At 39.0% G+C, this 16,495-nt stretch overlaps 1 long non-coding RNA gene across 1 annotated transcript; it reads right to left on the bottom strand.

Moving 5' to 3' along the window:
- Positions 1–1,210, bottom strand: LOC112842736 (uncharacterized). The gene is made up of 3 exons (XR_003214739.1): positions 734–1,210; positions 390–467; positions 1–237 (listed from the first exon to the last, which is right to left on the bottom strand). It is a non-coding gene; the product is annotated as an uncharacterized LOC112842736 (long non-coding RNA).
- Between the last annotated feature and the right edge of the window lie 15,285 nt (positions 1,211–16,495).

Genomic DNA, 16,495 nt, shown 5'->3' with positions numbered 1-16,495 from the left:
TATTGCAAATGAAGGAAATGACCTCAGGGTTGGAGCCACAGTTTTATTAGAGAGAGGCAAGAGTACGATGAACCGTGGAACCAGATGTTGTGTGATCACAGGGTTGAGGAGATGAGTGGAGGGGAAAGTACCGCCACCTGTGGAGGGAGGTGCTGCTGTTGGTGACCATCTGGTGAAAGTGCCGAAAGACCAAAATCAACGAGTTGCTCTTCACAATTCTCTCACTTCAGACGGCTACTGTCAGAGAAAAATTAATTCATATTGCTTTTGAGTTTATCAGTTAGAAAAGGGATGGAAACTGAAAACCAGTTCCAACCAGAAGTGATACTAAACTGTCCACTGTTGGAATGATGTCATTGTTGTCATGCTTCTAGTGGCCTAATACAAACCTTTCTATTCACTCTGTATTGACAGCATGTTCATGTTTCCCTCAGGAATCAATAAGTAAATCGATTAAAGAATCAAATCTGTAGGAAGAATTAATAAAAGCATTTGGTTACCAATACAATCTTACACGTCTACCCCTAATGAAGACATTATTATGTTGTTAAATGTGCTTAATATTCTTGCGGTTCCCATTCATAGTTAAAAACAAACAAAAACAACCCTTTTTCGCTCCATCCCCTTTTTTGTACATATGTTGAAAAACAAAGCCTCCAGTAAATATTGGTATGTGTTGACAGTATGTGGGAGTTTAATTTTAGAGAGCATAGAAATGTTTCTAAAAAGGTACCTGCGTGTTCACTGGTCCATGTTCAGTGCTTTCGCTTTGCACACATCTTATTATTTCCTCTCTTCCTCCCACCTGCTGATTTGAGTTGCTGATAAAAGACGACTGCCTGATGATTCATCATTTTTCCCCCACCCCTCCAACCTGCTTCTGTTCATCCCAGCCTTTTATTTCCAGGGAAGGAGCGACAAGACGGGGAATGTCTTTATCCTTTTTTTTAGGTTTAATGTCAGAAGCCGCAGTGTGACACTCACTGTCAGCAAGCCTCCTCTTACAGGTTCATATTCCTCCTCCTTTGCTGCAATAGACTTGTGTGTCAACTCCAAGCAGAGTGTGATTAATTCTGAGACACCAGACAAGGTGTCGTCCTCTCTCTTTGTCCCATCGCTCATCTGATACTAGTAGATGTTAATCACTTCTCGCTTCTCGCCGTGACCCTGAAGATGGTCCACTCTGGTTAAAGAGCCACACAAACCCCATCAGAACACGGGCAACTGGTTCTGCTTCCTTTGTCTTATTGATAATGGGACGTGTAGATGTGGCGGGTTGATGAGAAGTGAGTTCTGTGATGGTGCCAGTAAGGATGAAGATTAATGGCTCCACCAGGCCTCTGTCTCGTGTTTAATAATGCTTATTTATCACTGTCACCACACACCGATGGCGTGCACCGGGCAAACCGTACACAACAATAAGCTAAACGCGCGCATAATTCCAAACTCGCATGCCTCTCAAAAGATTGAGAGGTTATTTTTTTCCACTTCATATTCACCACCAACACTTCAGGCAGGAGTGTTGGAGGAACCCGGCATGCCGAGTCACCGACTGCATATGCTTATGAAAGTCTCTCCTCTCGCCGCATTGATCCGGGTTTGTGTAGATTTGCATACAATTGCGCAAAACATGGCAATCACAGGGGCTTGTGGAGCATGTGTAAACATCTTTTATGTGATTTGAAAATGCTGCACAACAACATACCTCACAGACGAGATGAAAGGAGGCGAGAAATGAAGAGAAAGAAGTGAAAGAGGAAAAATAAGGGACCTCTGGCCTTCTACTGCTGCGCGAATGAAAGCCATTTTGTCTTCTGTGTTTCTGCTCAGCTCCTTTCTCTCTCTTCCTCTGTGAGTGTGTGTGTGTGTGTGTGTGTGTGTGTGTGTGTGTGTGTGTTGCCCTCTTTTTCTCTGTGCTTCCACTTTTCGTCCACAGGCATTTCTCTCCCTAATGGAAAATAAAGACTAGAGAGTGACCAAGATGGGGGCTCCAAATGAAAAACACGGGGTCGCTAGCCCGAGGCCAAGGCATGTTCATCTAGGCCCCGAAACCTGAAAAGCCCATCTCTCTTCTTTGCTGCACATGCTTTCAGAATATAGATATCATAACAATGTATGCATATGAAACTGAAATATTTTGGGGGCTTTTCTTGGCTTTTGGTGTGAGTCTTTTTTATTTTTTTATTTTATATGTAAGGTAAGTTCTAACCCACTTTAATATCTGATGGAGGCTTTGCAGATCATCTCTCGAGTACTCTTGTGGGACCATCTCTTGCCATTTTATCTCATGAAATAGGAGCTTGTTTTTCCTTTCAGTGTGCCACTGTTGTTTTTGCCACTGTGGAAAGAGAGGAGCTGATAAGATTACCGTGGATCCACTGAGTTTTCAATCAATAGAATTGCACATTGTTGTAAAAATGTTGTGCTGCAGACTTGGCAGCATGCTGCTCCGAGTATCCACAGCAAATCTGCAGACTTATAATAGCTGAGATACAATGTGCATGACCTGTCGTGTGTTTCATAAGTAAATTGCAGAAAGCCATGTTGTTCTTTTTGTGGTCCAGGAGGACAACCTCCCCACCCCCAAATTCGAGCTCTATATAACGTGTTTTCAGATAAGATGCCTCTGATTAAAGCAGCGTTATCTGCAGAGATTGCTACCCAATTGAATTACATTCAGTGTCTTCATCCATACTCCATTTTATTCTGTACATCTTTCTCCGTCCGGCCGCTAGTGTTTTCACAGACTGCCCTTCAAACATGACTGGTTCTCCCAACACACCGTCATTGTCCAGATTTGGCCACAAGTCATGGCATGTAATGGCTGAGAGGGTTAGTCTGCGCTTAGCCCACACATCCAGCTTATCTCAGACTGCAGAGACCGAATGAAACAAAAGTCTAAATAAAGCTTTTGGCGCTATCAAGACTGTGGCTAACGATTGTCCCCTACGAATAAACGCTTTCCCAGATAGCTTTTTCAATCACTGTGTTTAAGCCACAACAGGGCTGTACTCTTGTAACTCCACTGATGGAATTTTGCCTCAACAATAGACTCCAGTTTGTACCCTCAAGCAAAACTGTTGGACTAAAGGCTTTTTCCTCACTGGGATAAACAGGGGCTGGACTTGAAATGCAAGAGTCTGGATAAATCTGCCTTCGTGCTGTCAGCTCAGAGTAAGAAATCTTAGTTATTTGGCAGCGATATGTTCCAAAGCTCACAACAGTATCTCTGCATATGTATCCAGCTGCCAGCAGGTGATCCATGTATAACTGGTTTTTTTTCTGTCCCTGTCCATTGATTTTATTTTGTTTTGTTTTTGTGCTATTATCATGCGTTTTGTCACATTCTAGCTAAAAAGCAAGGAGATGCTCTGCTCTCTGAAGGAAGATCTTCAACACTGGCCAACTCAACTGAACTCAATCAATGAGGCTGAAAGCTTTGAAAAAGAGAAGGTGCTCCAAAGTCATGCATATTGTATTTTCTATTATAATATCATCATATAATGGAATCCTGTACAAAAAAAAATACAGTTATGGTCAAAAGTCTGCACGCGCTCATTTTGAGTAATTTTAAGCTTTTAATTATTTCTTTGAAATGCTATTTTTCAAGGGTGGAATGAATGGACACCAAACATCTGTAATGACTAAATTATTTTGGATTTTCTCTAATCTACACAGACTACAAACATGCTGGCTTATATACATACACGCTTCCATCAGTCTTTGTGTGCTGAAGGTCCTATAGTGTCTTTTAACTTCAAAAGGCCAAGGCCAATTAACTTCCAATTAGAGATCATGATTGATTTGTTTAGCAACGGTACAGTCCAAGGGACTGTCCAAATCTAAGAAGGAGAATTGCAGATTTATATAAGTTGGGAAGGTCTCTTGAAGCCATTTCTAGACAACAGAAGATTCCAAAATCATCAGTAAGTTATTCAGATATGCCACTATTATACCAAGGTCTGGAAGACTCAGACTGTCATTCTTAAAGCAAAATAAGTTGGCTAGGATGTTCAAGAACAGCCCAGGAAGCACTAAGGCTCAAGCCTGCTATGAACAGGAAAATGCTAGAATGTCACCGTCACTGTCTACAGTGAAGCGAGTTTTACATCACCATGGACTGAGAGGGTGGTGACCAAGACCACCCTCTCAGTCCATGGTGATTTTCCATGGTGATTTCCTCTCCATGGAAATCATGGACTGAGAGGTGATTTCCTCTCACGGTGATTTTGTCCCCTACGCCAAAGTCAATACCTTTAAGCTTGACTGATTTGGTCAATCGAGATGGAGCTAACTGGCCACAATGACATGGTGCTGTTGAAGGTGTCGATGAACTTTACCAATTCTCCCCAAAAATGTACTCAAATATTCAGCCTGAATTACACTAGAAGCTTGCTGATAGCTACCTAAAGTGTCTGGTTTATTTGCAACTTGCTAAGCAACATTAATAAACATACACAAAGTATGCAACTCAAAATAACCAGTGAAAAATCTGTATATAAATCTTTCAAAAATAAAACATGCACAAGAGCACCTGCATGTTAGACAAGACATTTAAAGAAAAGGGATGTATAAGACTAAGAGGCGCTTAGAAACAAAAGGGTAACATGTCAGCTGTGAAACAAAGGTAAGACTAAAGAACAGATGCAGATGAATTAAACAGCTCCTGGTGGGGAAGCTCATGCTGCTAACATTTGCGAGTGCACTGCTCCATATGGATATTAGCCTGGTCAACGAGGAGCAGCAAAAATAGCATGTATAGCGTGGTATTTGTGTCTGTAATCAAACTGTGGTAAAATCCCAGTCTGTACTACTCCGAGATGAGTTTAACTCCATGTGGAGTCACACTCGCAACTCCTGCAGGGCCCCTTAATTAAGGGGTAGATTATAAATACAGCAGAAGGATTTCAGAAGCCTTGGTCCTTTTCCAGCTGAAACGGGACCTTCTGATTATTTCATTTTATATCAAAATAAGCACACAGAAGTCATTTTTTGTAAGTGTGCTTTTATTCCCTCCATTTTTGGACACAAGTAGGTACTACACCTTCAAGGAATGTGGTTAGTAAGCTGACATCACTGTTGACTCTGTGTTGGAGCATTTTATGACCCACTCCCACTTAAGGTTAGTTGGTTTGGAACAGCACTTTCCACATGAACAAGCATACAGAGAGAAAGTGTGTGGGGAGGGTGCAGGGGCCAGACTGGAACTGGGCCTTCTGTTTGATTCCAAAAACATGTGGGAGGGGACGCATGTTACGTCTTGTGTAATTGTACACGATTACGCTCTTTTAAAGACCCCAATCAGGGGTGCTAAAATGCCACTTATAGATTAAATAGATTGTCTTTCTTTATTTGACTGCATGTTCATGGAGAAATGTAACATTTGTGTGATCATTCTCTCGTCAACCTGTTGTGTGCGCCGTCAGCAAAAACAATTAGGCTTTCTGTGGTCAGGCGTGATAGTAAAACAGCTAATTACATTGTCTCTGCCACTGCCAGCTTTCAGCTCGGCCAATTGTTGGACAATAAAATTATCCATCCAGTTTACTAAAGCTGTGCTGTGGAAATTATTTTGCGGGAGTTGTGTTGTCTGTACTGCGAGAGATGGGAGCACAAGTCATCTGTACGGCTTCATGTTGGAAAGCTTTTTTTTAATGTAAATATCGACATTTTCTCCAGTGAAATTGTCTTTTTTTCTTCCTTTGAATTCCATTTCCCTTCTACAGTCTCTCTCACTGTCTCTCATGCTGAATTTATGAGATACATTTGCCAAGAAGGGAATTCCACACAGTAGATTGTGGGAAGTAGACTTCAAATGTCTTTTAAGTGCAGACTGTGCTGTGGTAGTCGCTTTTAAGCTTTCTTTTCTCTCATGTCTCGCCTAATAAACAAAGCTGCCAAGCACCCAGCGTCTTGCAAAGTCTCCTGTGTTTTCTTTTTATGCAACAAGCATATATTTGGATATTTTTTCCTCTGTCTTTCCTAGACTTTAGCTCTGAATCTAATAGAGCAGACTGTGCAAAAACACTTCGCTAAAATCTTGATAGAAAATAGATCCACTGATTGAATGATGATGATGGTAAAGAGTTGCCTGTTAAAAATATCTATCAGAACCTAAAGAGCAACTTTCTGCTTCTCTGGCCTTTATCTGAGCTTTTAAACCTTCGGGGGAAATCATCATTTGTTATGCATGTCTTGCATCATTTGTTATGTATGTACATTGAGTCAAGGCCAAAGTGCATTGCTAGTGCTTTGCATCCGTAAAATATTAACATGCACAGGAGAAAAGTAATGCACTCATGCTGTCACTGCAACAATGAACAGCTTCATAGGATATCCCAAATTTTCCTCATCATGCAGATAGTGATACAATGTAGCACACTCATGAGTGGAACAAACCATAGTTTGGATAAACCATTGGCTTGTTTAAAACCCTTTTGATCATCTGACTAATCATGATTTTCCCCCATAAGAACTTCTCCTGACCTCGGTGAGTAAAATAATACTTTAAAAACCCAAGTTACTCAACTGAACCAGAGTTACATGTCAAATACTCGGACAACTGTTGAAATGTAGAAAATGCATTTGACATAGTTTTAAATAAACATCTCGCCACAGGGCATCTGAAAATCCTCTTCATTGACCAGGATTTTCCATAGTGGTAAAAACAGCAAATGCAGACTTCAACCAATTTGATGGGCTGTTTGCTCAGAACTCCACTGTCCACGGCTTCCTTTGACCTTTTAGTAATGACATAGAGCTTGTATCCCGCTGTGAATATCTCCCTCTCAAAGAGGGAATGTTTTGCAGTGCTTTGACACTTAACCTTTGCTCACATCTGCTCCGGCCCATCGGCTGCCAAATCAGCTGATATCATTGATTTTTGTGTCACGTGGAAACTCTGTGCGTTAGCTTCTGGTTATTTAGACATCCCTCTGAAAAGATATCATTTTGCACTTTGTCCCGACATGTAAAGTGACTCCTGAACTTTGTGGCTTTGTGTTTTTTTATGTTCTGCTTTGCACTAACTTTGCTGACTGTGCTCTTTTGAATATCTAAGGGTAAAGTGAAGAGGAAGCAAGTTGTGTAGGCTGATAAAGCATGCTGCAAAGAAAAAAAAAGAACTCTGTATGCCATAACTGGTCGATATGCAGCTGTTATCTGGTATTTCTGTGTGTGTGTGCATACATGCATGTATCTATGATTTGCAACTTTAACTTCTTTACTAAATTTTCACTGAACGAGAATGAAAGAGGAAGAAAATACAAGCATGGAAAGATGGCCAGTACCACCATTTAGGACAACCTTTTAATTTAGACTGATGATGTGTGCTGCAGTTTTCTAGCTTCTGGTTGTTTATATAAAAATCCACCATACAACTAAATATTCATGTCCATGCTTGTATAGAAGAGACGTTGGCTAGAAAGCTAATGTGGGTTTCAATTCAGAGTTGGTGGCTTGTTTTGCATCGTTATAGACCTGGATTTAACTCGGGGTAAGAGCTTTGCATTAGATAATTACTGCTGCGACTAATATTCCAGCTGGAAGCAGGTTATTTAACCTTAACTGACATAGTGAGTAGCTTCTCCTTTCTTGGATATGGAAGACACATCCCGTGCTGTGGAAAAGTTACCCTGTTATTCTGTTTCAGTAAGGTCAAACTAGTATCCTGGCTCAAAAACACAGAAAACAACTAAGAGATTACTACAACTCGAAGATGGAAGAAATATTATCTGAAAAAAAAAGTTGAATGATCATAACTGGAGATCACTAAAGTAAAATTGTAAAAGTAAGAGCAAGTCTACATGGATAATGTGAAGAGAACCCAGGGGATTGGGACTAAACAGCTGTGCAGCCCTAAGAAAACCACTTATTGGTGAGGCTACTCAGAAAAAAACAAGCTTCTGTTTGCTGGGGTTGATAAATATTTAACTTTGGGTTAAGGTAAGTTTGTGGGAAAAGGTCATGTACTCTAATGAGTCCAGATTTACCCTGCTGCAGAGTCACTGTGCATCAGTGGCAGATGAAGTGATGCACCCATCATGACTAGTGCCTAGCATACAAGCTTGTGGAGGCATCAGTTTGTCACATCTAAGTTCACAAAGGGTATGTACCCAGTAAATGAAGTCAGCTGACTATCCGAATATACTGAATCACCAGGCTTTTTTTCATCAGCAGATTTTTTTTCCTTCCCTGATGGCATGGACATGCTCCAAGATGACAATGCCAAGATTCATCGGGCTCAAACTGCCAAAGGGTAGTTCAGAGCACGATGCATCATTTTCACACATGGATGGCCACCAAAGAGTCCACTGAACTTAACTCTGCCATAATCAATTCGAGGTCTCGGTTTTAAAATGAACAGAAAATCAACTCTGGATAGAAATAAATTGTGTGACATTGTGTAAGTTTACTGAAACAATGTCAGGGCAAATGCATCATCAAAACTAAAGACGGGCAGTGTTATCTGCTAATCAGATTGGTGGTTTGAGCCATGGCTGCTCCATTCTGCATGCCAAATTGTCCTTGGGCGAGATACTGAACATCAGAGTGTGGCTATGTGTCAATGTTCAGTAAAAAGCACTTAAATGTAAAAAAAAAAAATGAATACATGTGTGAATGGGTGAAGCAGACATGATGTATAAAACACTCTGAGTCCATTCAACATTTGTTATGTTGCTCAAAGATGTTCCCACGCAGGTTTTAAAGGCTGAACTGATCATTACAAAAATTATAATTTCTGTGTGTCTATATAAGGAGTCAACAAGCAGACCGGTTTCAACTCAACAGATATTTTGGATTCAGAGCCGACAGTTTCTGCAGCTGATTGCTTTTAAGAAATAACACAAAAGAAGAGAAAAGATAAATGTATGGCCTGATGAACCTGCTTTGAACAGGCTGAAAGCTAAAAAATGAAACGTGCATTGCTTTTAAGTGCATAGAAGTGTTACCTATATCATAATGTAGGCACGTTTTTGTAAAAACTTGTGTTCGATTGGGCTCATATCCTTAGAGCCAATTCCACTTTTTGTTATCGTGTTTTGAAGCGAGGCTGTTTGACATGCATTAGATAGTCCTGTCCATTTATACTCTATCAAAATAAAAGCCTGGGCCCATCTATCCTCAAACGCTGCAGTTAGGGATATAATATAGATAAATCTGTCTGCCTCGGTTTCTCTGAATTGAAGCAATTTTCTGATCTCGTCTTGCCGAAAGCCTCTAGCATACAAAAGTGTTTTTCTTCTCTTAAGAGAAAGTCTGCTACAGTTTCTTGTCACAAAGCGTTGTAAAGTACATGCAGGGAAAGATGAAAGAATCACACAAAGATTGCCTTCATGTTCTAATCCAAAAACATGTCTGACTACTTCTGATTCTTGTTCAGTCTGATTTTCTTAAAGCAAAATTTGCAAGAGCAGTAATTTTTTAAAAGCATTTTCAGAAGTTTGTTACTGTAATATCAATTAATCATGAATGAGAATGTCATTAACTAAACAAACTTGTGCTTGTTGTTTCTGATATAGAGTAGTAACCATGTAACCAGTTACCTCGGAGGCTTCTGACAGTAAAAGCTGAAAATCCTAAGTAACAGTTAAACTTCATGTCGGTAATAAAGAATGATTGATAGACTATCATGTTATAAAGAACAATCTATTATATTTTTCTATAAAATAATAATACTAAAACGATGTAAACAAACTTAAATGAGCCTTGTCACAACTATAGCACTAGCCTCGTCATGTTGCCCCTTTGAATCCATGTTGCGTGTTCCTCATCTTCCTGCCTGTTTGTCAAGCGTTTTCTTCTGTCTATGAAATGCTTCCGTGGGAGCCTCTCAATCATTTCCTTCCCCTTTGATTGAAGAAGAGAGCACATTCATTTTGCACGGACTCTGGGGTGAGGAGGCGGGGCCTTCGGCGGGGCAGCTGCGAGCTCACACAGATATTACATCGTGTTTATCTGTGCAGCAGTACAGACTCTTCCCTGACCATAAGTGCCAGTGTCCTGCAGGACAACTTTGATCTTGACCACCTACTGCCCTGCAGCCTCCCCAGGGTCACATCCAAGTGAAGGCCATAACTTCTCTTAGATTAAAGCTGCTAAACCTTCCACAGGGGCCACAGATGCTATCGGTTTCCCTTTGACCTTTGACCTGTCCCACTTAGGTTGAAATAATAATTAAAAAAAGGCCCTGCTACTGCAGAAATGCAGGAAAAAGCCATTGTGTAGCTTTGAAGCAAAGGGTGATATTAACGTATCAAGTAAGCGGGAGACCCATTTCTGTTTTTATCCTCCTTTTTATATCTCTCTCTGACCAATTCTTGCTGTCAAGGTGATGTTGCTGGGCAACAGCCAAAGGGAAATAGGATTCAGCATGGCAAGGTCAAGACTAAATGCCTCACACATCTCTCTCTCTCACACACTTGACACACACCTCCAGCAGTGAACCTTGAGCTAGATGCTGCAAGTCCCCAGAAATCCCGCTTGACTTTTGATTTTTATCTGTTTCCAGACCGCCTGACTCTTTGCCCTGCCTTTACCCATCACAGGCATTTCATTTTTTCCAGCTTCTTGTAATACAGCTGAGGGGTCAGCTTTATTTATTAAAGAGGCATGGGAGCCAGCTAAATGTGCTAAGGGGCCATCTCCAGAGGTGTGATGGGGTTAGTGTCCTTGGGCTAACCTTGAGTGGACACATTTTGCAAAGGCAGTCACCCTTTGGTTATTACCCACACTGTAAACCCGGATAAGTTCAATACACTTAAATCGTTTGAGGAAACCGATTCCCTTCAAATGATTTGAGTAATCAACCCAAAACAAAAAATTAACTGATTTAGTCAAGTAAACTTAAAATTAAAATTGTCACAATTTACTATATTGAGTCATCGCTACCTAAAGTGTTTAAGTATTCAATATTTCAAAAATAATTTGTTTAAGTACAGTTAACTTAATACTAATAGAAAAAACTAAATTGTTTAAGTGGTGCTAATATTACAAAACTCACTTTTTTGCGTAGTGTTTAATTAAAAGCGTCTTTTAATTAAATGTATTATTATTACTAAAACTTAATATGTCAAGGCAAACACACTCAAAACCAAAGACCACTAAAGTGTTTTTTGTTTTTTTTTTTACTTTATTTATAACAAAACAAGACTTTTGTTTTCCTTTGAACAGTATTCCAATTTTTACACATGGCGCTTCTAAGAAGACATTTCTTTCAGAAACAAACACAATATTTCAGTTGTTCCTAGCCACTTTTTGACAAGAATTTATTTGTGGTCTCTGAGGTAGTTTTTTTTGAACAGCAAGTTTTTTGTTTGCACAATTGGACTTCCAATAAAACATTTTCTTTAAAACAATCCTTTTAAACACATAAAACTGTGTATCACAAGTAAAGAACTTTGGTGCGACACTCTGGGTAACAAGTTGTAACAGTAAAACTTATTTTCACAAATTTTTTAACTTGGAAAAATAAAAACTATGGAATAAGGAATGGCCCCAGCGAGACAATGAAATTAAAGGAATAGTTCACTGATTTTACATAATAAGATATGTTCTTACCTTAGCTTTGACGAGTTGATGTGTACCAGTCTTGTCTTTGTGCGTGCCCTCAGTCATGCAAATGGAGCAAAGCCTCTCCCATATATTCCAAATACCTCCACTTTTTGCTCCTTTTAGAAGCTACCGAGCTCCCCCACGTTTTCCCTATTTATGTAAAATTACATGAAAAGTGACACTCTCCAAGTTTAGTTTAACTAAATTTAACGTGTGGATTTTCTAAGCCGATAAGAAGGGGTACTATATTACAAGGTGTAATAACACTGTAGGAGCACTTCTTCATCCCCCCAGTAACTCAGTCTATGCTCCAGAGTGCACTAGGGTTACTGCGCGCTTGTAATATAGTGCCCCTTTTTATCGGCTTAAAAAATCTATACGTTAAATTTAGTGAAACTAAACTTAGATGGTGTAACTTTTCATGTAATTTTACATAAATAGGGAAAACGTGGAGGAGCTCGGTAGCTTCTAAAAGGAGCAAAAAGTGGAGGTAGTTGGAATATATGGGAGAGGCTTTCTCTCGCACAAAGACAAGACAGGTATGCATCAACTCTTCAAAGCTAAGGTAAGAACATATCTCAGTATGTAAAATCAGTGAACTACTCCTTTAAGCCCTGGTTTTGCCATCCACTAAAAACAAAAAAAGACAATTACAAACACAATAATGACTTCCTGAACTTGAGAAAAAGCTGCTCAATGAAGAGTGAACATTCAATGTATCTATGCACACATTGAAAGCTCATTTTTTAGCCTTTGGAGTTTTGGAGGAGGATCGTTTCGTCCCAGATTCAGCATAATCTGCTGGATAAACAGGAATGTATTCTTCATGCACTTTGGGTACTCCAAGTGGAGTGCATAAGTCAGTCCAAACAGGAGACACATTGCCAAAGGAAGACTGCAGATGGAATCCATTACCACATTGCCCTCTAGAAGGATCCCCAGCTGGGAGGGGTTCAGTTCTTGCTCTGGACTTCCGTTTTCACCATTGAAGATGATTCCTATTGGGATTTCAAGGTCACCATCAGCAGCATTCTACAGAGGGGGGGAAAAAACTGTGAGTTAACCTGTTGGTGGAGAGTAACACAAGTATAAAAGGTCAAAGTATTGTATTTCTATAAATGCTCTTTATTATTTAAGTACAAGTTAATTGTTCAAATAAAAAAAAAAAAAAACAGGAAAATTTGGGGAATCTGTAAGGCTTATTGTCATTATACAACTGTATAATGAAGTTTGTCCTCTGCATTTGACCCATTCTTCAATGTTGATAAGGCAGCAACCCGTCAAGAGAATGGGTTTTTGTAGATTGGCTGCAGGAGCCTGTACAGCAGGTTGCGACCTAGGCTTAACCTGGAAGGAGGATTAACCTGTTGTGCATATTTTTGTAATTTTTCTTTCATAAAGATGATGAGCTTCATCTAACACCGTCCACTGGTTCACTCTTCTACTCTGGTCCTCCTCCTCTGACCGGGGCCGGAGTCCGGACCCGGGCTAACCCTGAACACGGTTTGGATGTGCTCACATCACACAATGGAACCGCGCGGTTTGGATGGACGAGGAAGATGCTAGAACCATTACGCATGAGCAGGGGTTAAGGCTGTGAGGGTTACAGCCTTAAAACATTTATAATAAATACTTTTCACTACTTTTCGGATTTCACTTATTGCGGGTTGTTTTTGGGACGTAACCCCCGCGGTAAATGAGGGTTCACTGTAGATTGAATTAGCGTGCATATTTGCGTAATGTAACATGCAACTATTTTTGCTTAAAGTTGAAATACAAAGATTTAACTCACCAGTTTGCGTGGAGGTTTGAGGAAAAGTACTCCCTATCGACTGTAGACTGAAACAAACATGTCCAATCCCAGGCAAAACCACCAAAAACGACTTGTCTTAATTTTTTCTGACAAACAAGTCCAGACGTCTCTTCGGTTCCAGTGCCGGGAAAAATATGGGAGGGGCAACAAAAACTTAAAAATAGTGAAAGTGCTTTCAACTAAACATAATCAGTAAACATCAAATTTACTTTTATTATTTGAGTGTTGAGTTTAAAACTTATTCTCTTATAAAAAATTGAACTTAAACTATTTATTAGAATAAACTTAAAATAGAAAGGACCATGTTAAATGTATTCATTTTAGTGCATCACATGCAAAACAATATAGGTTAAGTGCAAAAAGCTTCCACCAATGAGTTCTGTCTGACACAGTTATATGATTTTAGTTTTACAAAGAAAATTAATTACCATCAGTGATTATAGCTAAACCATTTGAATGCAAATAACTTTTGGGATTACAGTGCAGTTAGTTTTTAGACTTTTATTTCTGGAACTGTAAAAATCAAACATTTCAATTCAGTTGAATTCAATTTAATTAACTGTCACATCGAGGCACTTTATAATGTAAGGTATAGAAGAACAATCAAATGACCCCCATGAGCAAGCACTTGGCAACAGTGAGGAGGAGAAGCTCCCTTTTAACGGGAAGAAACCTACAGCCGAACCAGGCTCGAGGAGTGGCAACCATTTATTGTGACTGGTTGGTGGTGCGGGGAGGAAGACAGGGCAAAGGACACACTGTGAGGGAGCCAGAATTTCCAATCAATTACTAATGATTAAATACAATAGTGTTGCAGTGTAGCGTCTTTAAGAGATGATGGGGGTTGATTATTCAAGACCAATTCTGGATTTAACAAGTAATATATGGTCTGTCTTTTAGTCCAGGTCATCACTGAAATGAAGGCTTTTTAATGAGCTTAAACATAATTTATTAGTTTGTTTGAAATGGAATTTAAAGAACCTGCTATCTCTTCATGGTGTTGAAATACTGGGCGCTATGAGAGTAATTTGAAGTTCTGCTTGGTTTTGCTTGTGACCCTTTGAAATGAAGCCATGTGTAATTACATGTCTGAGTTGTGATCAGTTCACTAATTTAATTCTTTCAAGTGGTTGAAGAGTTTTAGTGAGTGAAGTTCTCCCATTTAAAAGTTTGGAGTCCAGTGAAAATGGTTGTAGCTTAAGAAATCATGTAAATCTGCAACAGAAGAAAATGAAGGAACATGTTGTTTAAGAGTTGAGTATTATGTTGCTGTACAATCAGATTATTCTTTTAGATAAAACAATTGGATTATTTAGCTTCAGTGCTCCCAATCAATATTAATTACTTGTCTACTTTAGCCTGATAGATGGCATGGTTGTATGACCACTTTATACAGTGGTTTTTATACGTACACACTATCTTCCATGCTTCTCAGTTTCCTTTTGATATCATAACAGCACATTTAAATGGAGTACACTTTAACAAATGATTTGAAACAGTTTTCCTTAATATTAGACAGGTCAATTTGCCAATGTTTTCCAGCCCTGCTAATTAAAAATAACAAAGTACCTGATTTAAATTTGGCACGGCTCTGCTTCAAAGTCATGTTCTTGTGCACCTCTGGACTGGTTCCAGCGGTTCTGAGCCAATATTTTTCGATCACTCACTGAAAATCCCTGTCTCACCGCTTAAATAAACAACTACTTTTAACTGTACAAAAGTGCAAACATCAACTGTTTCAAACTGAACCACAGATCATCATTTTGGGTTTGAGGATGATGAAAAGCTGAGTCACTGGCTACAACCCAAAGACCAAACAGCAGTTTACAGTGGAAGGATCCACAGTATCCGTCCCTGAAGGCAGTGTGTCAGGTCAGGATTATGCTTTTTTTTTTCTTTAATGACATTCACATGGTTTTACATTATGATTTTGGGGTTTAGTGTAACATCCTAAAGTGTCTGAAGAGGACCGTTTGGCACAAACAACCTCAGCTGTGCTGCTTGCCAGTGTGCATCTGCTCACAGTGCAGTGAAAAAGGAGCTTTTTTGGGTTTTTGTTTGATACACTAAAACAGTCATCACTCATCTACAGCCCCACTTGCCAGATCTGGTATTATTCAACATATTTTATAATACTGAATTAAATCCACAGCACTTTAAGCCCTACACTATCTGCCATATGCACACAATGATTTTTTGAAAAAAGGAAAAATGCAGGAAAATTTCAAACTAAAGGTGCAGTTCATACAAAATCAATGAAATGCGTCCCAAAGCCTTTTCAGCAGTTTACAATAATTTTGTCAGGGGCTGGGTCTGTGATTGAGTTTTATTTTGTATTTTCATTTCTTATTATATTGGGAATGTGTTAAGTTCTTGGGTTACTATTATTAGTTAGGATTTAGTTGAGTTTCTTTCTAGTTCTTCTATAACTCCTGATTTAAAGTCTTTTCTTGTCTTCAGTGTCAGTATGTCATGTATTTCTTGTCCACGTGTGTCATGTTGTCTAGTCGGTGTCATAATGTCTACGTGTCTCCATGTTGAATGAATGAATTGAAATTTTATTTCAGTCAACAACAACAACAACAACAACAACAACAACAGATTATAATTTTACATAAAAGTACTCAAACAGCAACTGAAAAAGGAATAGGCTGAAGCCTTGTGGCTTATAATTATCCTATCCCTTACCCCCATAGAAATATTCAAATCCTTAACCAAGAAAATAAATAGCATTGATAAATAAGTTACATAACAGTTTGAAAAGAAATCAGTGATAAATCAGTAAATTAAATCAACACAAATTTTTTTATCAAACCAAATTTCTATAACCTTGTATAATACAAATTTTTAAAATCTTCCTGAAAAATGCCAAAGAAAAACACATCTTCAGTTCATCATTAAGTCCATTCCATAATTTCACTCCCAAAACTGACACACATCTATACTTAACATTGGTTCTCACTTTAGGTATTTCAAACTTATAAGACCCCCTCAAATCATATTTTCCATCTCTTAGTTGAAACATACTTAAAATACAAATTGGAACATTCTTTTTCATCACTCGATATATCATTTCTAAAGTTTTAGAATATATAATGTCCATGAATTTTAACATAGATAATCCTACAA

Source organism: Oreochromis niloticus, linkage group LG18 (assembly GCF_001858045.2).
Source record: "Oreochromis niloticus isolate F11D_XX linkage group LG18, O_niloticus_UMD_NMBU, whole genome shotgun sequence".
Taxonomy (NCBI): domain Eukaryota; kingdom Metazoa; phylum Chordata; class Actinopteri; order Cichliformes; family Cichlidae; genus Oreochromis; species Oreochromis niloticus.
This window is presented reverse-complemented; position numbering and strand designations above follow the sequence as displayed.